The sequence below is a fragment of the Caretta caretta genome, chromosome 8 (genome assembly GCF_965140235.1).
Source record: "Caretta caretta isolate rCarCar2 chromosome 8, rCarCar1.hap1, whole genome shotgun sequence".
Classification (NCBI taxonomy): domain Eukaryota; kingdom Metazoa; phylum Chordata; order Testudines; family Cheloniidae; genus Caretta; species Caretta caretta.
Window position 1 is genome coordinate 73180004 of NC_134213.1, and position 17012 is coordinate 73197015.

The following is a 17012-nucleotide window of genomic DNA, read 5'->3' on the forward strand; positions in this document are numbered from 1 at the left end:
AGTACTTTCTCAGGTATGAAATATATAATAGTTAAGCTATATGAATGTTGGTTATAAAGAAGCCAGGTGAAATAGAAATTTCTGACGTATCCATTTTTAAAACTTACACTTGTAGAATTAGATGCATAGGTTATATATAAATATACAATGTATATAGACATCATAATTTCTTCAAGGAGATAAAATTAAAATATTTGATTGCGCTACCCTCAGGAGTGAGATATCAGCTAAAACAGAGGTGTGTAAACTATGGCCCATCAGCTGTTTTAATTCGGCCCTCGAGCACCCGCCGGGGAGCGGGGTCTGCGTCTTGCTCTGTGCAGTTCCCGGAAGCAGCAATGTGTCCTCCCTACGGCTCCTATGTGTAGGGACAGCCAGGGGGCTCTGCATGCTGCCCCCACCCCAAGTGCCACGCCCGCAGCTCCCAATGGCTGGAACCACAGCCAGTGGTAGCTGCAGGGGCGGTGTCTGCGGATGGGGCAGCACGCAGAGCCGCCTGCCAACACCTCCGCATAGGAGCCAGAAGGAGGACATGTCGCTGCTTCCAGGAGCTGCTTGAGGTAAGCGTCGCCCAGAGCCTGTACCCTTGACCTCCTCCCGGGCCCCAACCCCCTGCCCTGGTCCCTCTCCCACCCTCCGAACCCCTCAGTCCCAACCCTGATCCCCCTCCTGCACCTCCAACCCCCTCATCCCCAGCCCTACCCCAAAGTCTGCACCCCCAGCCAGGGTCCTCACCCCCTCCTGCACCCCAACCCCAATTTCGTGAGCATTCATGGCCCACCATACAATTTCCATACACAGATGTGGCCCTCAGGCCAAAATATTTTCCCACTCCTGAGCTAAAGCCACCACGGCCTGTGGAAAACAGTACCAGTATTCAGTGTCATTACACTATACCTCTAGATTCATGTAACCGAATAATTCCTTCCTCATTTCCCCAAACTCCAGCGAGGGCACAGGGGGCGGAGCCTACTCACTACAACTGGTGCTGTGACTGGCATGGTGCACAAACAATCCCAAGCAGAACTGAGAATATAGTGCCTAAAACTTTAGGAGAGCAAAGGGAGTGAGTTCTGCATCTTAAATTTTGCTTTCCATCGTGACTACACAGACAATGGTACAACCAAGTGTTTTATCTGCAGCTGTGCCCTTCAGAGTAGTCTCGTCCACACCCATGGAGCGCCTGAGCCAGATAAGCAGAAGAGAGAAGAGGACTCAGGATGAACAGCAAGCAGGAAAATTGCCTGGGAACCATCCAAGAGGAACTATGGTCAGTGCTCTTGAGATAGATACTGCATTAGTGGGGCTGTGTTGTCAGCTGGTGGGGTGAGTATTTGAGTGTCTGTCTGCTGTGACCATTTGTTTGACTATGTTTGCTTAGTGCTAACTGTAGGGACTGCTTGACTGCATGCTTGTTTGTTCGAAAAGTGTGACTTTGGAGAGCTTTGTTCCTGGTGAGTCCTAAGTAGTTGACTCAAGTGTGAACCAGGTGAGGCTTCAAGCCTAGGCAACATGCTTTGAGCCAGCAGCCTTATAAAAAGGCAGCCAGTTGCCAACCTAGTGAGGAGAAGCAAACAGGAGTTTGCCTGTGAGTTCACTTAGGGAGAGAGCCCACAGATTTTTTGCCTTTCAGGCTTCTGGGAACAGTAAATACCAGGAAGTAGAAAAATGTAGAATCAAATTAAGTAAAAATCTTAAATAAATCCACATGCTCTATAGAATCTCTATGGATAGTAATTCCATGCTCTAATAGATCCCTACTGTTATATTCTTATTAATCAACCACCTGACCAGAACAGTGATAGTGACGATGAAATGATAAGGGAGATTAGAGACGCTATCAAAATAAAGAACTCAATAATAGTGGGGGATTTCAATTATCCCCATATTGACTGGGTACATGTCACCTCAGGACGAAATGCAGAGACAAAATTTCTTGATACTTTAAATGACTGCTTCTTGGAGCAGCTGGTGCAGGAACCCACAAGAGGAGAGGCAATTCATGACCTAGTCCTCAGTGGAGTGCAGGATCTGGTCCAAGAGGTAACTATAACAGGACTGCTTGGAAATAGGGACCATAATATAACAATTAACATTCCTATGGTGGGAAGAACACCTCAGCAGCCCAACACTGTGGCATTTGATTTCAGAAAGGGGAACTATGCAAAAATGTGGAGGGTATTTAAACAGAAATTAAAAAGGTACAGTGACTAGAGTGAAATCCCTGCAAGCTGCATGGGCACTTTTCAAAGACACCATAATAGAGGCTCAACTTAAATGTATAACCCAAATTCAAAAACACAGTAAAAGAACTAAAAAAGAGCCACAGTGGCTTAACAACCTGTAAAAGAAGCAGTGAGAGATACAAAGGCATCTTTTAAAAAGTAGAAGTCAAATCCTAGTGAGGTAAATAGAAAGGAGCATAAACACTGCCAAATGAAGTGTAAAAATGTAATTGGAAAAGCCAAAAAGGAGTTTGAAGAACAGCTAGCCAAAAACTCAAAAGTTTTTTAAGTACATCAGAAGCAGGAAGCCTGCTAAACAACCAGTGGGGCCCCTGGATGATAGAGATACAAAAGGAGCACTTAAAAACGACTAAGTCATTGCGGAGAAACTAAATGAATTCTTTGTTTCAGTCTTCATGGCTGAGGATGTGAGGGAGATTCCCAAACCTGAGCCATCCTTTGTAGATGACAAATCTGAGGAATTGTCACAGATTGAAGTGTCATTAGAGGTGGTTTTGGAATTCATTGAGAAACTTAACAATAACAAGTCACACGGATCAGATGGCATTTACCCAAGAGTTCTGAAAGAACTCAAATGTGAAACTGCAGAATTATTAACTATGATTTGTAACCTATTCTTTAAATCAGCTTCTGTACCCAATGACTGGAATACAGCTAATGTTTAAAAAGGGCTCTAGAGGTGATCCTGGAAATTACAGACCAGTGAGTCAATACCGGGCAAATTAGTTGAAACAACAGTAAAGAATAAAATTGTCAGACACATAGAAGAATATAAATTGTTGCGCAAAAGTCAACATGGTTTCTGTAAAGGGAGATCATGTCTTACTAATCTATTAAAGTTCTTTGAGGGGGTCAACAAAACATGTGAACAAGGGGGATCCAGTGGACACAGTGTGCTTAGGTTTCCAGAAAGCCTTTGACAAGGTCCATCACCAAAGGCTATTACATAAATTAAGTTGTCATGGGATAAGAGGGAAGATCCTTCCGTGGACTGAGAACTGGTTAAAAGTCAGGGAACAAATGGTAGGAATAAATGGTAAATTTTCAGAATGGAGAGCAGTAACTACTGGTGTTCCACCAGGATCAGTCCTAGGACCAATCCTATTCACCTTATTCATAAATGATCTGGAGAAAGGGGTAAACACTGAGGTAGCAAAGTTTGTAGACGATACTAAACTGCTCAAGATCATCAAGACCAAAGCAGACTGTGAAGAACTTCAAAAAGATCTCACAAAACTAAGTGATTGGGCAGCAAAATGGCAAATGAAATTTAATGTGGATAAATGTAAAGTAATGCACACTGGAAAAAATAACCCCAAGTAAACATACAATATGATGGGGGCTAATTTAGCTACAACTAATCGGTAAAGAGATCTTGGAGTTATCGTGGATAGTTCTCTGAAGACGTCCATGCAGTGTGCAGCGGCAGTCAAAAAAGCAAACGGGATGTTAGGAATCATTAAAAAAGGGATAGAGAATAAGACTGAGAATATCTTATTTCACTTATATAAATCCATGGTACACCCACATCTTGAATACTGTGTACAGATGTGGTCTCCTCATCTCAAAAAAGAGAAACTGGCATTAGAAAAGTTTCAGAGAAGGGCAACTAAAATGATTAGGGGTTTGGAACGGGTCCCATATGAGGACAGATTAAATAGATTAGGACTTTTCAGCCTGGAAAAGAGGAGACTAAGGGGGAATACGATAGAGGTATATAAAATCATGAGTGGTGTGGAGAAAGTGAATAAGGAAAAGTTATTTCCTTGTTCCCATAATATAAGAACTAGGGGCCACCAAATGAAATTAATGGGTAGCATGTTTAAAACAAATAAAAGGAAGTTCGCCACACAGAGCACAGTCAACCTGTGGAACTCCTTGCCTGAGGAGATTGTGAAGGCTAGGACTATAACGGTTTAAAAGAGAAAGAATGGGTAAGGAATGATGTCCCTTGCCTCTGTTTGTCAGAAGGTGGAGATGGATGGCAGGAGAGTGATTACTTGATCATTACCTGTTAGGTTCACTCCATCTGGGGCACCTGGCATTGGCCACTGTCGGCAGACAGTATACTGGGCTGGATGGCCCTTTGATCTGACCGAGTATGGCCATTCTTATGTTCAGGGTGGATAAAAATCAATGTTTTTAAAAAAAAATTGATTTTTTTTGTATTTAAATAGTTTTTTTCCTCAAAAAGCATCTTATCAAAAAAATCCAATCTAAAAAGAGTTTTAATTAAAATATCTTTGAGCTATAATGTATCTCCCCATGGAATAGGGATTATAAATTCTAATTCTATAGTATGAGACAATACATTCATGTAGTTTTTAAGAAAAGTTTTGTAAATGAGTTCCAACAGTTCATGGATTAGGAACCCAATTTTATGAGGTTCCAGATGCTTCTGTATAGAAAGATTAACCTAAATAATCTATCTACCCAATGGGACTCAATGCTCAGTCTAGAAGATACCATCAGAGATGCTTAGTTTTACAGTTCTCAAACTGTGGATTTGTGTTTCCAGAGATAACATGCTTGTTAACAGCAAAAACGTTTTAAAATAAATATATAGAGGTGAGAAACAACAGACCTCAACCCTATTGTCCCTCTGCAAATTTGTGTACATAGAGTCACTCCCTTACCTCTCTCTAAGAAAGTGCGACCTTCCAAAAAGTTCAATGAATAGAAGATTGTTGGGGACAGAATAGATCTGGACAAGAAGTCTGGAGATAAATGTGAGAAGGGAGGGACAGGCAGTAGAAACAAAAGTGAAACTGTTTGAGCAGCACATTCCAGAAGTCTTGAGGTCTTTCTGAGTGTAGCCCTTCATTGATTTGAGATCTACCATACATTCTCTCACTAGAAGGGAAAACCTATAATGGCAGAAGGCTGTAAAAAGAGACCCAGTTTGGGAATATTTTAATGAAGTTCCTCTACCTGTGGGTAAGACAGGCATGCGTGCAAAATGCAAACAGTGCAACAAAGAAATGCAAGGCCTGATTGCCCGAATGAAACATCATCACGAGAAGTGTTCCTTTTCAGGAGGAAGCTGCGTTGAAGATGATGAAAGGAACATATCTGAACATGCAGGATCTTCAAGTTGGTAAACTTTTTATTTCATACTTCTTTCTTAAGGACTGCTTGTCTTCCTTCTGGACTATTCTTGAATTCTCATGTTTGAGCAAAAAATATAGTTGTTACTCTCTGGTACTATCATTTTAGATGCAGTGGTGATAAAAAATAAATAGCTGAAATAGGCAGAACTTCCTTTTAAAATTTCACCTTTAAAGTAGTACTGCGTGTCAGTGAATGCAATGAGTAATAGTAAATGAGCAGTATGGTAATAATAATTAAGTAACTGCATTGACTTATTTTGTTTACAAGAATCCATCCTCAACATACAGGATTCTGAAGACTATCCACCTTCAAGATCACCATCATTTTCTATAGTTTCAGAGTTATCTGCCAATGATAGTGTTTCAGTCACATCATGTATTTCACATAGCCACAGTATATCACCTGTAGCAAAAAGAAAAAGAAAAAAACCACCTCCATCATCTCCAGAAACAATCATAGATAAGTTTGTGATAAGAACCAGCAGATTACAAAAAGAGGTAATTGATGAAAAAATCTCCTGGTTTGTTTCTGCAACAAACTCTCCTTTCCGCATGATTGAGAACCCACGCTTCGTTAACATGGTTTAGTCATTAAGACCAGGATACAATCCACCCAACAGAGTAGATGTTGCAGGCAAATTGCTGGATAAAGTGTATGAAAGAGAAATTGAGCAGTAGGGAAAAGGTCTAGAGAGTAAAACTGTTAACCTGAGTCTTGATGGGTGGAGCAATGTCCACAATGATCCTGTTGTACGTGCTTGTGTGACGACAGAAGAAGGGAATGTCTTCCTTACAGAAACAATTAATACATAAGGAAATGCACACACAGCAAAATACTTACAAGAAGTAGCAGTAAAAGCTATAACTGTGAAAAAAAATTCAATTGTCTAGTACGCAGCTTGGTCACAGACAATGCTGCAGATGTATCCAAGATGAGAAGAAATTATTTAGAAGAGAGTCCCAAGCTAATAACATATGGTTGCAGTGCTCATTTGATGCACCTCCTAGCCAAAGACTTCAGTGTTCCAGAAATAAAGGCTAATGTTGTTGAAATGGCAAAATACTTTCGTAACAACCACTTTGCAGCAGCTGTTCTGAAAAAAGTGGGAGGAATCAAGCTAACTCTCCCACAAGATGTGCGATGGAACTCAGTAGTGGACTGTTTTGAATACTATATCAAGAACTGGCCTATCGGAGGACAGTTAGTGCCATCTATTTTTTTACTATTTTGTTCACAGTCACAGCCAAAGTTCCCAACATTGGGATTAATAGAAATGTTGAACACATGCGGAGTACCCTGAAGCCTATTTCTGTAGCCTTGAACAAAATGCAGGGAAATAGCTGTTTTATTGCTGACAGTGTTGAAATTTGCATATTTCTCTCTTTAAGATCTCACTCGGTTCCTTCCAATGACAGAGTTAAATTACAAGCATTAAAAAAAAGAATGGGACAAGCACTATCTCCAGATCATTTTCTTGCAAATATTCTCAATACCAGGGTCAAAAATTCATATGCTTGTTTTGTTAAAATGTTACATATTTGTTGTTTTAGTTAAATAAAACAATTTAAAATGTCTGTCTGGTGATGTTCTCTTCCCAATACAGCATGGCAAGAAAATCCTCCAAATATTAATGATTAACCTGTTGAACTGGAGATCAATATTTATGAAGTCATTGGGAGGTGAACTGCTTCAATTACCTTTAGTAATTGAAATAACCAATCATTCATTTTTTGATATCGCTGTAAAACGAATCTGAAAATTTTTCAAAATAAATCACTTTAAAAATGTATAGTGTGTACCTTCTAAAAATGAAACCTACATCTATCTCTGAATTGTGAAGAATATGTAGTAAGGTTATAACAACTAACAAGAATGCACTTTTATATAGCAATCCATGATTAAATAGAGTCTTCCTGACTAGTGATTTAAATCAAATCCACCCTGGTAAATACATCATCTGAAGAGGCTCTTGATACATTACAAGGAAAAAAAATATGGGCTATGAGAGATCAGCTGCACAGGATGTGTCCTATATGTCTTTCTCCCAGAGGATAGAAGCGATTTCCTTCTGCCCAAAGTGCAAGCTGGTCTCCATACTGCAAGAAAAGGTTAAAGGACTAGAGACCAAAGTATCGACCCTGCATTGCATCGGAGAAAATAAAGACTTCCTGGAGAGAAGTCAAGATTTGATACTGCAAGCACAGTATGCCCAAGAATCGGCGACAGCAGTGCAGGGGAGACTGAAGAACAGGGAAGAAAACTGCCAGTGTGTGACCTCCAGTAGAAGAATGAGAGCCAGTATACCCCCAACATATATAGAGGAAAAACAACTGCTTTTAGGCTCTCTGCACAGGTACTATTGTTGAGAATGCCTTGGAAGAGTCATCTGAGGGAAGGCTCCAGGAGACCGCATTGACCAGAAGGCATGGGATGCATTGTCATAGGGACGGGAGTTCCATGACCACCAACCTCAAGAGGAGGAGAAGAGTCGGGGTGGACAGGGACTCCCTCCTAAGCGGGAGAGTCATCTATCTGTCGTCTGAGACCAGGAATCCTGAGAAGTGTGCTGCTTGCCTGGAACTAGAATTCAGGATGTGACAGAGTTTTCCGAGATTCATCAAGCCCTCAGACCTCTACCCCTTCCCACTTATCCACATGGGCACCAACAATACTGCCAAGACTGACCTTGAGTGGATCACTACATGACTCTGGGAAGAAGGATACAAGAGTTTGGGATGCAAGTGGTGTTTCTCATCCATCCTCCCTCCGGAAGGAAAAGGCCTGGGCAGGGACCGTCAAATCATGAATGTAAATGCATGGCTATGCATGGTAATGGTGAGAAGGTTTTCGTTTCTTTGACAGTAAGCTGATGTTCCAGGAAAGAGGATTACTGTACTAGGATGAGCTCCATCTACCAAACACTGAGAAGAGCATCTTTGGACATTGTCTGGCTAACCCAGTAAGGAGAGCTTGAAACTAGGTCTGATGACAAAAAACTGGACAATTCACATCTAAGCTCAATTAATGAAGTCAAGGGGAAGGGGCTAAATTCTGGAGAAGGGACTAGAAACCACAACTGCATTAAAAAGGCAAGAAGAAAAGCAACAGGACAGCCTTCAAAATATCTTCAATGTCTGTATACCAATACAAGGAGTATGGGGAATAAGCAGGATGAACTGGAAGTCATGGTATATGTAGAAAATTAGGACTTAATTGGCATTACAGAGACTTGGTGGGACAACTCCAATGACTGGAGTACCAGCACTGAGGGATATAGCTTTTCCCAGAAGGATAGGAATAGGAAAAATGGAGGTGGTGTTGCACTGTACGTCAAGAATGCATAAACTTGCTTTAAGGTCCAAGAGGAAGTGAGCTGCAGACCTACTGAGAGTCTCTGGGTGAGGACAGAAAAGGAAAAGAACAGTAGTGATGTTATGGTGGGGGTTTATTATAGACCACCAAATCAAGCGAAGGAAGTGGACGAGGCATCCTACAAGCAGGTAACAAAATCAGCTGAGATGAGCTAGTATTAATGGGGGATTTTAACTTTCCTGATATCTGTTAGAAGACGATTACAGCAAAACACAGTATGTCCTGCAAGTTTTTAGCATGTATAGGGAACAACTTTCTGATTTGAAAAAGTTAAAGAAACAGTGAGGAAATCATCCATTTTGGATCTGGTGTTGACCAACAGGGATGAATCAGTTGCAAACATGAAGGTGGTCAGGAATTTGGAAGGAAGTGATCAGGATTTCATAGAATTCAAGATCCTAAGGAAAGGAGGACATGAGAACAGCAAAACTGGATTTCAGAAAGGCAGATTTCAACCAACTCAGAGAAATGATAGCCAAGGTGCCATGGAAAGACCAATTAGGAAGAAAAGGAGTCAAAAGGGGCTGACAATTCCTACAAGATATTAGTGGCTCAATATCAAGCTATTCCTATGCAGAGGAAAGATAAGAAGAGCCACAGGAGGCCAATATGGCCACACCAGGAACCTTTTAGCTATGGAAAAACCAAAAGGGATACATACAGGAAACGGAAGGAGGGGCATGTCACCAAGGAAGTATACATGGGAATAGCGCGAACATACAGGAACAAAATCAGAAAAGCCAAGGCAAAGAAATGAGAGAGACAACAAGAAGGAGATCTACAGATAAGTCACACAATAAAAGAAAGATCATGAATGGCGTGGGCCTGCTGCTCAATGGAGGTGGTGAGCTGGTAACAGAAGATTACAGGAAGGCGGAGCTGCTCAATGCCTACTTTGTTTCAGTCTTCTCACAATAACTTTGTTCATTGTCCAGTCACGTTATCATTGCCAATAAAGGGGAAGGGATGCAGATAAGGATAAGTAAACAATACGTCAGATCTTCTGACTAATCTGAATGAACACAAGTCAGCAGGGCCTGATGCGGTTCAGTTCAGGATGTTGAAGAAATCTCGAAGCCACTGACAAAATTCGCAAACTCATGGATGACAGGAGAGGTCCTGGAAGACAGGAGAAGCGCTAACACAATGCCCATCTTTAAAAAGGGGGAGAAAGGAGGAGCTGGGGTCAGTCAGCCTGACCTCAATACCTGGGAAGCTACTAGAGCAATGTATAAAACATTCAATTTGTATAACCCTGCATGGATACAAAAAGGTGTATCTGCATCTGATCCGCCAAAATTGTCCGTGGATAGCTGGGGACTTGAGGGCTCTAAACAGCTCCACAGGTCACTGTGCAGCAATGACACAGGACTGTGTCAAGCCCGCAACCGCCCATCCCAGCACCACTTCTCCCCAGAGACCTCCTGCCCTGCCACAGGCTCCGCCCCTGCCGTACCTGCTGTGGGCAGGGAGGCTACAATTCTATGTAGTGCTGCCCTCCCCATGGGGAGAGGGCTCGGAGACCCTCACGCAGTTGCGGATACTCTAATGCACGCAGCTATAGCCGCCTGCTCATTTAAAGAGCAACCACAGCTTCAAAATAGCACTTGGCTCACGGCTCACTCCCTTCTGGGAGTTGTAGTTTACCTCCTCTTTCCAAGCAAGCTGGCGACTACAACTCCCAGAATGCCCAGCCTGCTGCTGCATGATTCAGAGAGCCAAGCTGGAGCCTGCAGACTGGGTGACAGCCGCTCCATTTGGGTGAGTCTGTGCTGAGAGCCCTGTGCAGATAAAAGAATTTGTATCTGCATCCAAGCTGTGATGCGCAAAAATGGTCTGCCAATATCCACAGATACAAAGCAGACAGACGTAATTTGCGGGGCTCTCTTAATTTGTAGATACCCGGTAGATGAAGGGGTAATCACTAGCAGCCAACATGAATTTACTAAGAACAAATCATGCCAAACTAATTTGATTTCCTTCTTTGACAGGGTAACTGGTCTGGTGGAGAGGAGGAATGCAGTGGACATAATATACATGGACTTTAGCAAGGCTTTTGACACAGTTTCACATAACATTCTGGTAAGTAAGCTGGAAAAATGCAAACTCAGTGAAACTACCATTAAGCAGAAACATAACTGGTTAAATGACCTGGATGTAGGAATAAAGGGCATACTGATCAAATTTGCAGACGACACAAAGCTGGGAGCAGGAGAGTTGCAAACACTTTGGAGGATAGAGCTAAAATTCAAAGGGATCTTAATAAATTGGAGAACTGGGCTATAAACAACAACATTAAATTCAACAAAGCCAAATGTAAGGTGCTACACTTCGGGAAGAAAAACTAAATGCACAAATACAGAATGGGGGATAACTGGGTTGGCAGCAACACTGCTGAACAGGATCTGGGAGCTGTAGTGGATCACCACCTCAACATGAATCAACAGTACGATGCTGTTGCAAAAAGAAGCAAATGCAATTTTAGGTTGCATTACCAGAGGCATAGTACGCAAGTCACAGGAGGTGATAGTACCATTCTATTCAGCACTGGTTAAGCCTCAGCTGGAGTACTGTGTCCAATTTTGGTCACCAATGTATAGAAAGGACATGGAGAAACTGGGAAGATCCAGAGGCATATGACAAAGATATATCAAAGATGATCAAAGGGCTGGAAAGCAAGCCATATGAGCAAAGGCTGAAGGAACTGGGTATGTTTAGCTTGGAAAAGATGAGGCTGAGGTGGGGGGAGGGGGACATGAGAGTATTCTTCAAATATTTGAAAGGCTGCTGTAAAAAAGATAAGAGAAAAACTTAGGACAAGAGGCAATGGGTTCAAATTACAGCACAGCAGATGTAGATTAAATCTCAGGAAAAACTTCCTAACTGTAAGAACAGTAGGTCAATGGAACAGACTGCCAATGGAGCTTGTGAAAGCTCCTTCACTGGAGGTTTTCAAAAGGAGGTTGGATAGCCACCTGTCTTGGATAGTTTCGACTCAACAAATCCTGTATCTGGGCAGCAGATTAGACTAGATGACCTTGCGAGCCCTTTCTAACCTTATGATCTATGATTCCATGACATGTTCAATGAAATCCTGCAAGCCCGCTGCATTGGACCATGAGCACAGGGCCTGGAGGATGAACACTGCAGATAGTCTAGAGAAGGAAAGACTGGTAAAGGAGAAAGGCCCAGGAGTCCCAGCAGGAAAAAGGAGAGGGAGATGTACCAGAATATAATAGGGCTTCTCAGGCAGCAAACACAGATCCTACAGACTCTGGTGGACCTGCGGGTTCAACAACCCCGAGTTCGCCTCCCCCTGCAGCCCATTGAAAACTCAATATTGGGATCTCCCTATACCCCTCTCTTCCTCCCCCACCAACATTCCACATGGCATCAAAGATCAATGCACTCTCCCTACCACTCCGCCATGGGAGTCATTAAAGACAACACAACTTCACATACACAGACTTGCAAAAGCCCTGGTAGATATATGGGGTAGCTGAAATGGACATCAATGTTCTTTCTCTTCAAAAGTTCTGTTCTATTAATTTAGAAAGTTTTATTAAAATTTTCAATGTATGTGTTTTAAAATCGCAGGGGTTCTTTTGCACTGATTTTGTTACATAATACAATTCTATTATTTGGAACATAATTCATCTTTATTAATTCACAACATATGCTGCTGAGTGCTCAGCAGTTCAGAAAGCAACCAATTACCTGTTACTGCACTGTATCATACAACTCAGAGGATCAGTCACAAACCAGAATAATAGGTGAGCTGACAATGTTACATTCCTATGTAGAGTAATCACCACACAATTCCTACCAGGCCACAAAAGAGCGGGGCCAGATAGAGCATACAACACCCCCACACATTACTGCACTCACGGTTAAAATTGCCTTTCAAAGCCTCCCTGAGCTGTATAGCTCCGTGTTCACCTCTTCTAATAGCCCTGTTCAAATTCAGCAGACAGCCACTCCACCTCTGCCCTCCATCCCGGCAGAAACTTTTCCCCTTTTGCTTCACACATATTATGCAGCAGGCAGCTATAAACATTGGGATATTTTTCTCCCTGAGGTCCAATCTTGTGAGTAGGCAAAGCCAGCGACCCTTCAAATGACCAAATGCACAGTCAACTGTCACAATACCTGCTGAGCCAGTAGTTGAATCGTTCTTGGTGCTGTCGAGGTGACCAGTCTATGGCTTCATGAGCCGGGGAGCAAGGGGCGGCATTTCAATATTGCCAGTGGCAATATGTCAGAAAGGAAAAATAATCCATGCTTGTAGCTTTCTGAACAGTCCTGCGTTCTTAAAGACGTGTCATGCACCTTCCCGGACCCAACACTGATGTCGGTGAAGCGTCTCGACTAATCCACCTATGCTTGCATAACCATAGAAAAGTAGCCCTTTCTATTGATGTACTCAATGGCAACATGGTCTGGTGCCAAAATAGGGATATGCATGCCATCTATTGTTCCACCAAAGTTCAGAACCCCACAGCTGCAAAGCCATCCAGTATGTCCTGCAAATTGCAGAGTCACAATCCTGCACAGCATGAGGCATTTCAAGGCTCTGTACACTCGCATGACAACAGCCCCCGCGGGGGATTTCCTGACTCCAAATTGATTTCAGACAGGTAACAATCTGGTGTCCCAAGTTTCCACACTTGTGAGCACCACTCACTTCTCCACTGTCAGTGCAGGTCTCATTTTGGTGTCCTGTGCTGAAGGGCTGGGGTAAGCTCCCTACACAGATCCAGGCACATGGCCTTGTATATCCAAAAGTTCTGCAGCCACTGCTCATCATCCCAAACCTGCATTACGATGCGATCCCACCAGTCAGTCAGTGCTTGTTTCTCAGGTCCAGAAGTGGTGTTCCGCCATCTCCATCTGTTCCATGCATACCGCCAACAACATTCAATTGATTCTTGCTATGTCCCATGACAATCTGTCCTTCAAGGAATCGTTATGCCCCCCACACCGCCATTCAGGTCTTCTTGCGGCTATGCAAATACTACAGGATCGTGAACCCTGTGCTTTAAGTGCTCCTGACAATAGTACAGAATTGTGCAGGCTTCATGCTTCTGTCTAAGATGGCAGACAACAAGGAGGGACAAGCGGGTTTGTGGGATTTTGAAAAAAAGACACGAAAATTATGGGATACAGATACAATTATGGGATGGAGACAGTTGCAAACTGGGACATTGACCCATGCTCCCAGTCACCGCATGCGACTCATTTTGGCCCCATCATGCATTGCCAAAACTCCCCAAAAATTAGCGAGCTGGATAGTGTCGAGTTGCACAGTGAGATTGCCTACCCATTGTGCACTGTACTCTGCATTGACACAAGTACTCCTAGTGAATACACGCACTGCCAGCACAAGGAGTCAAGTATGCACGTGCACAAGCGATGTGCTAACTACAGCAGCTGTATGCTGATGTAACTCAAGTCAACATAAATTTGTAGTGTAAACATAGCTTTAGTCTGGCTCACTTATAAGAACATAAGAATGGCCATATTGGATCAGACCAATTGTCTATCTAGCCCAGTATCCTGTCTTCTGACAGTGGTGAATGCCTGCTTCAAAAGGAATGAATAGAACAGGGCAATTATAGAGTGATTCATCCCATGTCATCCAGTTTGTGGCAGTCAGAGGCTTAAGGAGACCCAGAGAATGGGGTTGCGTCCCTGACCATATCGGCAAATAGCCTGTTAGGGGTCTATCCTCTATGAACTTATCTAATTCTTTTTTGAAGCCAGTTATACTTTTGGCCTTTACAACATCCCCTGGCAACAAATTCCAAAGGCTGACTGTGTGTTGTGTGAAGAATTACTTACTTTTGTTTGTTTTAAAACTGCTGCCTATCAATTTCATTGGGTGACCCCTGGTTCTTGTGTTCTGTGAAGGGGTAAATAAAACTTCCTTATTCACTTTCTCTATACCATTCATGATTTTATAGTCTTAAAAAAGAGGCAACTAAGATCTAACAGTGCCATTCTTTTTAATCTTTCCTCATATGAAAGCTGTTCCATACCCCAATCATTTTTGTTGTCCTTCTCTGTCTTTTCCATTTCTAAGATACCTTTTTCAAGATGGGGCGATCAGAACTGTACAAAATAGCTGTGGGCATACCATGGATTTATATAGTGGCATTATATTTATTTATTATCTATCCCTTTCATAATGGTGCTTAAAGTTGTTAGCTTTTTTGACTGCCGTTGCACATTAAGCTGATGTTTTCAGAGAACTAATCACAATGACTCCAAGAGTTCTTTCTTGAGTGGTAACAGCTAAATTTAGGCCGCATCATTTTGTATGTTTAGTTGGGATTATGTTTTCCAATACGTATTACTTTGCATTTATTAACACTGAATTTCATTGGCCATTTTGTTGCCCAATCTCCCAGTTTTGTGAGATCCCTTTGTAACTCTTCGCAATCTGCTTTCGACTTAACTATTTTAAGTAATTTTATATCATCTGCAAACTTTGCCACCTCACTGTTTACCCCTTTTGCCAGATCATTTACAAATATCTTGACCAGCACTGGTCCCAGTACAGATCTCTCAGGGACACCACTATTTACCTCTCTCCATTCTGAAAACTGACCATTATTCCTATTGGTTTTCCATCTTTCAGCCAGTTTCTGATCCATGAAAGGACCTTCCCTCTTATCCAATGACTGCTTAGTTTGCTTAAGAGCCTTTGGTGGGAGACTTTGTCAAAGACTTTCTGAAAGTCCAAGTACACTATACCCACTGGTTCACCCTTGTCCACATGCTTGTTGACCCCCTCAAAGAATTCTAATACATTGTTGAGGCATGATTTCACCTTATAAAAGGCATGTTAACTCTTGCCCACCATATCAGGTTCATCTATATTTCTGTTCTTTTCTACAGTTTCAACCAATCTGCCTTAAATTAGGCTTACTGGCTTGTAATTGCTTTCTTCGAAGACTAGCTCTTATTCTGTACTTTCCCTGTCTGTGCAAATAGATGCTTTTTCCCTTTAAAAACACATACCACAAAGTCTATCTTAAAGAAAAGAAGAAGAGGTGCACGCCTCTTTAACACTATCAGGTGCCCATGACTATTTCCCTGTATATAAATTACTCTAGATCTCTGACCTAATTTTTGAGGCTTGTTCTCTAAAGGCTCCTCCCTTTATGACTATTGTAGTTTGCCAATCTTGCTTAAGCTCATGACACTACATCTTCCGCAATCAGATAAACAAAATAAATAGCCCCACTGAAATGTTTACATTTCATAGGCAGACGGATATCAGGGAATTTCACATTTATTTTAAAACACACTTCAGATAAGTGGCCTCAATTTGCTCTGAACATGTCACATCAACAGCTACACTTATCAACATGAACAACAACTTAGAATTCTAAGAATGTGATGGTCTTACAATGAAGGAAAGTGTTGCCTTTAAGTACCCAGGATGTAAAACAAAGGATCCTTTCAAACAATACATGATTAAACAGGAATTATTTCATTACTCATGACTCAGGGCATTCCTAAGAGACTGATACTGTAAGGGGTTAAAGTGCTGAACTTGTGCAGTTCAGTTGTTTCTAGTGCAGCTGAAACTTTATTTTATGGAGTGCTACTTTCAAGAGTCTACTTCATAATGAAAGAATGTTGCTGTGTTCACTCCATAATTCCAAATATGCTCTTCAACAATATACACACTAGAAAACTCTCATCTGTTCAGAAATCGTGCATGTGGCAACATATTTGTCTGTAGAGTTCAAGGCTAGCCCTGTGCCATTGTTCCCTTCATGCTAACTATATTGTTGTCGCATCCAGCTCCCACGAAGTATTGATCCGATTCCTGAATGCAAAATTCATTTCAAGAGTGAAAGAATCAGAGGGATAACTGAAATTAACTATATGAAAGTTCTTCAGTTACAAGAAGTGTACCAGTGAGGAAATCGGAGTTTGGAGGTAAAAACAAAAAACCCCAGCGAACTTCTGCTCTCAGATCTGCAGCTCAAAACTTCATTCCCATATTCTGCTCCCATTACAGCTATCCAATTCTTGTTGACCTCATCTGCAGTTGTTTGCAGGTAGGGAGAGGGGGAAAAATCAGCTTTTAAGGTCAACATGCAGCAATGAGAACAGAATGTTGCCCAAACATTATTTCTGAGAGAATACATCTGTTGGAATAATCTTTAGAATAAGTATATATCACTATATTAATCTACCACCCACTTGACTGGTCTTGATAATTATAACAGATTCTCTCATTTCTAGTCAGTTTCCAACTTAAAGTTT

At 41.9% G+C, this 17012-nt stretch overlaps 1 protein-coding gene across 6 annotated transcripts in view; it reads right to left on the reverse strand.

The window, feature by feature from the left end:
- Positions 1-17012, reverse strand: part of PTBP2 (polypyrimidine tract binding protein 2) — a 95222-nt gene that overhangs the window by 75886 nt on the left and 2324 nt on the right. The window lies entirely within an intron of this gene.